A 7,166-nucleotide genomic window follows, 5' to 3' on the forward strand; every position below is an offset into this window, starting at 1 on the left:
CTCACAGGGGCTGATAGGGCAGCTGAATTAATTACAAAAGGTTCACAGATAAAAGCGCATGGTGGATTTATAGATTGTGAACTGTCTATGAAAAAACGATATACTTGTAGGCCTCTATTATGAGAGTTTTATTATTGTCACTAAATTTAGCCATCTGGAAGGTCAAAAATGAGGAATTAAGAGCATGCTGGTAATACCACATTACCAATTAATATGTATCAATATAAATATAATTAATGAGTAATTAGTATAATGTGATTACAGAATACAAAAATATTGTTATAATTTTAGTTATTTATCCCTCATTATTTATCACATCTAAATTAAAATCTCAATAGGTTTTGCATAACATTTTACATAAATAATGAACAGAGAATATATACAGTATAAAAATAATAAGGGAACTAAAAGAATGGATTTGATGACTGATAAAAACAGAAAATGTCAGTGGAATTCAGTGGGTGGAACCTTAGTCTGATCTGGTTGTCTTAACAAAAAATAAAGATTTAAATCCTGTATCAAATAATTGATATCCTTTCACTAAGATGTTCTAGCACTGGACTGGGTACTTGAAAAGGTAAATCTTATTTTTTTTTAGGAATTAGGTTCATACATTCCATTCAATGTTATTCATCTCAGGCTATGAAGGAACAGGAATGCAGTCTCATCATACTGTATTTGGCATATTTTGCCCAATGATAAACGTTAGAGGATATCTCTTTGTATAATTAGAAACAGAGCCTTTAGTTTATAATAATAATAATTAATAATTGCTTACACTTATATAGCGCTTTTCTGGACACTCCACTCAAAGCGCTTTACAGGTAATGGGGACTCCCCTCCACCACCACCAATGTCCAGCATCCACCTGGATGATGCGACGGCAGCCATAGTGTGCCAGAACGCCTACCACACATCAGGTATCAGTGGGGAGGAGAGCAGAGTAATGAAGCAAATTCATAGATGGGGATTATTAGGAGGCCATGATTGGTAAGGGCCAATGGGAAATTTGGCCAGGACGCAGGGGTTACACCGCTACTCTTTTTGAGAAACGCCCTGGGATTTTTAATGACCACAGAGAGTCAGGACCTTGGTTTTTACATCTCATCCGAAGGATGGTGCCTGTTTACAGTATAGTGTCCCCGTCACTATACTTGGGCATTAGGACCCACATGGACCGCAGGGTGAGCACCCCCTGCTGGCCCCACTAACACCTCTTTATGGTTTATGGAAGAAAGCAAGAAAAGAACAGTCAAATGACTTATTAAATGTGATTTTAAAGTGTAGAATTGTGTATATGAGATGTAAACATGTCAAAACCTTTTTCTTTTAAACTTTAATGATGTTAGCAAAAGAACATGAGATATGGCATACTACATTTTAGGTTTAAGCATCACCTACAGTTATCAAATCTGATGAAAGATTGAAATTTTCTTTGTCTTTAGCTCTTTTCTCTCTATTCCTTGAATATTGCTGTACATTCATTTAGAAGTAACAGAGATTGGTTTAGTGCAATTATCATAATTTGTGTGCACTTAAGCAATTTAATTATTTCTGCTGTGGCATGTGAAGTGGGAAATTGGCCTTTCTGAAGGAATTCAAGATAAATCATTAATGGTGTGATCAATATCTCTGATTTACACTTCTTAGTCAAACGCTTGTCCTTCTCCATTGAGTCCATACAAATAGGCATTAATACTATGCAGAAAGACTGGAACTGTAGATGCTGAATTGGTTTGAACAGCGGAGCTTATCTTAGAGCATATTTCCATGGACCTGAGCTGGAGGTTGTTACCTTCAATTCACTCTCTACCTTTTGATTTCACTAAGAACAACATTTATTTTATACAGCACCTTTCATCTCAAAGCAATGTACAATAAAAGATCAAGTGTGGTCTCCCAGTCTTTGGTGCCTTTTAGTGGAAACAGAAAGAATGCAATGAGTAGAAGACGCGCCTTGAATGATTCTGGATGAAATTGAACATCAAGAAGAAGGAGTACCTGGAATGCGGTGATCAAACCGATGGCACAATCGCAGCTGGTGGGGTCCAACTGAACAAAGTGACACAGTTCAAGTACCTAGGCTCATGTGTCAACTCCAACTGCACTACCCTCCAAGACGCCAAGACACGAGTCAGCGCCGCTTGGATGAAATGGCAGCAGGTCAATGAAGTACTATGCAACAAGAAGATCCCTTTACGCCTAAAATCCAAAGTCTACCGCTCAATGGTCAGACCAGTGGCCCTATACGGAACTGAATGCTGGCCAATGACAAAGAAACATGAACAGGCACTCCAAACGATGGAAATGAAGATGCTGCGATGGACCCTCGGCTTGACAAGACTAGACCATGTCATGAATGAAGGGGTGCAAAAAACACTCAGAGTCCCCCCAATCACTGAGAAAATGAGGGAATCGCGCCTGCGATGGTATGGACACGTGCTCCATAGCAATGACACATCAATGACAAAGACCGCCCTCAAATTGAATGTGTAAGGCCGCCGGCCCCGTGGACGACCATTTAGGCACTGGCTGGATTGGCTGAAAGACGACATGAGCCTCGCAAAAGTCACCTACCGAGATGCCGCAGACCGTACAAAGTGGAAAAATCGGTGCAAACAACCAGACCCCACATAAGTGGGAAAATGCGAAGAAGAAGAGAAAGAATGCTAGAGTCTGAAGAGTGCAACAACATGTAGGTGAATAGGGAGTTAAGAATTCATGAATGTAGTGAAGAGCCTAATGGTATGAGCTCTTAAAAGGTGTGTAGCAGTATTTTGACTGTTATTCTGAAATACATGGGGAATCAGAATCCAAGATATATTTTGATATGTTATGGTCCAACAAAATCACCTCAGTTAAACTGTTAAAATTATTCATATCACCTGATTTTCAAATATGACTTAGTACAGTATGTATCACTAAATGCTCAACTATTGAAGGTTATTTTTACTTGCTTCATAGACTAAAGCAGTTCTAGGATCCTGGGTTTAAGTCAAGATTGGTGTTGGTTCTATAGTATATGGAGTCTCCATGTTCTATCCTTGTTTGCATGATGTATTTTGCTTTCAAAATCCCTCACACATCTGGGCTAAACGGTTTCTCTTAAGTGTCTTTGCTTTGTTGTTTATCTGTCCTTCAATGGACCTGCATCAGTTGTTAATATAAAGCATATACCAGTTTATGTTCTCACAAGAATATTTATTACAGCTACTTGATTCAATTATAAAATTTGTAATTTGGTTGTTATAAATCAACAAGCAAACTATCAACAGGTACCATGGAGTGAACGGTTTTCCCTTTAAACTCACAACAGGATGAAGATTTTCAAATAGATGACTATTTCAGATTGCATCAACACTATGAGCTCTAGAATTTTAGAAATAAGCCACTTTATGGCCAAGTACTAAAATATTATTCATGTAAATCAGAGGTACAAGAATCATGATAATAACAAATACAAACTAAGATCCATGGTTACAATCAATAAACACATAAATACACATTTGCTGTATATAAATGAGGTATTATGTGCAAATTTTAGAAGAAAGAGGAATGACACAAAACTTGATGGTTTTATTGGACTGCATTTCCAATTACTGATTTCATTGTTCCCAAAAAGTACAATTCAGATTCTGTCATTTTTTTGGCACAACTATTTGCTATCTTCTATGCACAGAAGAGTTTTTGCCTGTTTGACTGATGTTTGGCACAAATCAGTTAGTGTGCCACTGAAACACACAGAGTGCTCCGTACAACAGATAAGAGAAAATACATAAAACATAAATGTCATTACATTTTGAAACTAAGATTTCTGGAGAAACCCGATGTTTATCATTACTTCCTTGCATGAATTAACATAAGTAATCAAAAGTACTAATGTGGAAAGGTTGGATGGCACAATGGTTTGGAACCCTCCAATAAATATTTGTCCTATTCCTAAACTATATATTGATTTGAAATAGCTCTATTAAAAGTACAGAGAATGTTTGTTCAATGAAATTAGTTGAAGAAATCTTTTATATTCAATTCATTGGTACAGTATTTAGTACAAATATAAACTGTCCAGAAAAAGTTGCCGCTACATTTTTTATCTACTGTATTTACAAGCTAATTTGTAAGCAATGTTTTCAGTCACAAACCTCTGATACATGCAACTTCATTCTTGAAATATCTTGCCTGCTATACAAAAAATATTTGTAATATCATATAATATGAATGCTAGGTATGACAATTAAGCGGACAGTTATGACTGCCATAAAGCTAGGACGAGGCTTGTTTTCAGTACACCACATTCTTCTAATTTTCTGGTTATTTTTCTTGGTCCTAATATACCTTTTTGATCTTTTTAGCAAGATGCTGCTGTTTTATGCAACACTCATATGAACTATTCTTGAAAATACCTGGTTCGGAGACACCGAATATTACAAGTATTGCACAAAGAAATATACAAATAAAACAAAAGATACACTTAAGCATAACATGCATCAAATGTACTGTAACATCAAGGTCTATGCCTTTCAAGATGGTACTGATTCCCACACTGCCAACAGCAACACTGAGGTCTACAACAGATATTGGGGGCCATAATATATATGGGGGTTATAAAAATAAACAATTCCAGAATTAGACTGAGGAGATTCATTGATAATTAATATAAATAATCTTAATCCCCAAAATGTAAAGATTTTGCCAAGGATATACCAAAGCAGTTGACATAATTAGAGGCACCTGAGTTCTTTGTTCTCACAGATCTGTTTAAGGAGTAGTAAATCAGGCCCACTGAGTTTATCAAATGTTTATTAATAGTGACAATACATTGTTGACTAAACAACACATAAAACAACATGCAGTACAACATGTAAATTTCACTATTTACAAACAAGGCGTTTCAAAGGCCTACGTCCTAATTGATCAGTAAAATCCAAGACTAAAACAAACTCTCTTAAATTTCAGATATTTAACTGGAATCTGGTTTTAATCATTTACCCAGAACATAAGGTAAACCAGATAATTCCTTTGATCAGTGTGACTCAGACTCCCTTCCACTCAGCATACACCTCTGTTTCTTTCTTGGTTTGAAGCTCCTCAGATCTACAAATACCAACACTACAGATGCAGCCATTCAAAATGGGTGAGGTATTTCGCGGCATACCCCGGTGGGCGTGTCACAGTATCACGCGGTATCACGCATTTCACGTGTGTCACGTGACTAACTATCCGGCGTCGCCTTGTAAAACCGCCAGGGGGAGCTTAACCTCTCATGTACAGCATTTGAGCCTTTAATTTTGAACTGTGTATTACAGCATGTTAATCATCAGTCATTAAAATGTTGGTATATATTATGAAAGCAAGATTGCTCAGTTGGACAGAAGTACACAACCTACCTTTATCAGAAATATTTATGCATCAAAGCCTTTACTGAAGATATTACTAATAGTATTAATAATGGATGACTTTGGACAAGCTGTATACTCAAAGTATAATTTCTTTAGCACATTTGTACAAGCACTTGGAATCTGTCCAAGCCATACTTTGTCAGGCATTTTGTTTTACTTCAACGGGGCATAAAAACGTCCTTGCTTTTAACAGGGCGTTTCATAATTTCTAGCTACGAAAATGATTTAAAATGCGACACCTATCATTCAACTAGAGCTTAAAATATCACAAGGAAAAATACACACCGGTATTCCATTTCTCCCTAAACATTGTAAGCTTCGAAGTCTTTAACTAACGTGATACCGGAGTCAACAAGCATACTTTTAGAATTTGATTAAAAGGGAATATAATATGGAATCGCGTATCTAAAGAATTTAATAACGGTATGATTATATCCGTGTACTGCGGCAGGACTGTGTAAGGCTGTTTCGCCTACCTGAACATGCGAGCTGTCTTGTAGCCTACTGGTCTAGGTGCGTGACTTCCAACTGATAGGTTGTGTGTTCGAATCCAGCTGGTGCTGGACTTTTATTTTAACAAACATTTCTTCGAAAAAATAGGTAAGCGATATTATGGACAATCAATTGACTTTTATATTTCAAAATATCGCAACATGATCGATATTTGCGATATTTTGAATATATCTTCCCTTCTGACAGTGGTTCCTGCTTCTATTGTGTGTGTGTGTGCAACAGTAAATTGTTATAGAGAAATGGAGGCGGGACAGTATGCGTTACAATATAAACATTTATATTGATTTAAATCGTGTTCTGATTTAAATCGCAAACGCGTGTTTAATTATGTGTTTTTTAATCATGATCAGGCTAATGCATTTCTACATTTTCTGTATGAACCAGCTTAGAGGTTCATACAGAAAGACAGCTTGTGTTTAAATTGAGTGTAAGGTAATTTATGCTTCTAAAGTCATGGTCAGTATTGTTGTACTGTGCTGTACTGTGTCACATTATTTTATAGCGTTTTTATTGCGTTATTAAATCCGGTGGCGCTGTGTTAGTTTCCTGACTCACATTATTTAAACTGCGACACTGATCATTCATCTCTAAATAAACTTTATTTTATATAGCATTTTAAGCGAATAGGTAATTAGATTGCTCATAAACCTAATCACTTTTTCTTCATAAACACAGCGTGATTGCTCTTTGAAAATGCTTTTCCTTTATTTTTAAAGTAGGCTCAGATTTCAACTATAGATCGTATTATTATAAACTTTCTTGGAAAAATGTATTTTATGTAAACCATGTTTGCTATTAATTCATTTAGGGCTAAAATACGTTCATTGTCTTCTAATCGAGTCGAGTTGACATTGGAAGCCTGCCACACCCGGACCGTTAACGCATTAGCACGTCAAAGCCCATTGAGCCAGTATTGGCTTTAGTATCCCCCCCTTCTCCCCTCAATTCAATTCAATTCAAGGTGTTTTATTTACATGACAGATGGGTACAAGCAGTGTTGGGTACTGTATGTATATTGTAACGCTTACGGCAGACAGGCACTGTGTAGGAGCCGACGCACCAGAGCAGCGCCTGCAATTTTTATATTTATAACTTAGTTTTTAAAATTAGTCAAGCAATACGAAGCATCTCCTTTTACTTAGTGCCTGAGCATACTGCAACGCGTGTGAAGCCCATAAACGATATTAATTTTGGAACTTAAACATACAGTATATGGCTGGTCTCGGTACTTTAAAGAAAACATACACACCAGTA

General features: G+C 36.6%; 1 pseudogene; it reads left to right on the top strand.

The window, feature by feature from the left end:
• Positions 1–1,971: 1,971 nt before the first annotated feature.
• Positions 1,972–2,637, top strand: LOC148661667 (uncharacterized; annotated as a pseudogene).
• The last annotated feature ends 4,529 nt before the right edge of the window (positions 2,638–7,166 follow it).

Source organism: Lepisosteus platostomus, chromosome 6 (assembly GCF_059453375.1).
Source record: "Lepisosteus platostomus isolate fLepPlt1 chromosome 6, fLepPlt1.hap1, whole genome shotgun sequence".
NCBI classification, from domain to species: domain Eukaryota; kingdom Metazoa; phylum Chordata; class Actinopteri; order Semionotiformes; family Lepisosteidae; genus Lepisosteus; species Lepisosteus platostomus.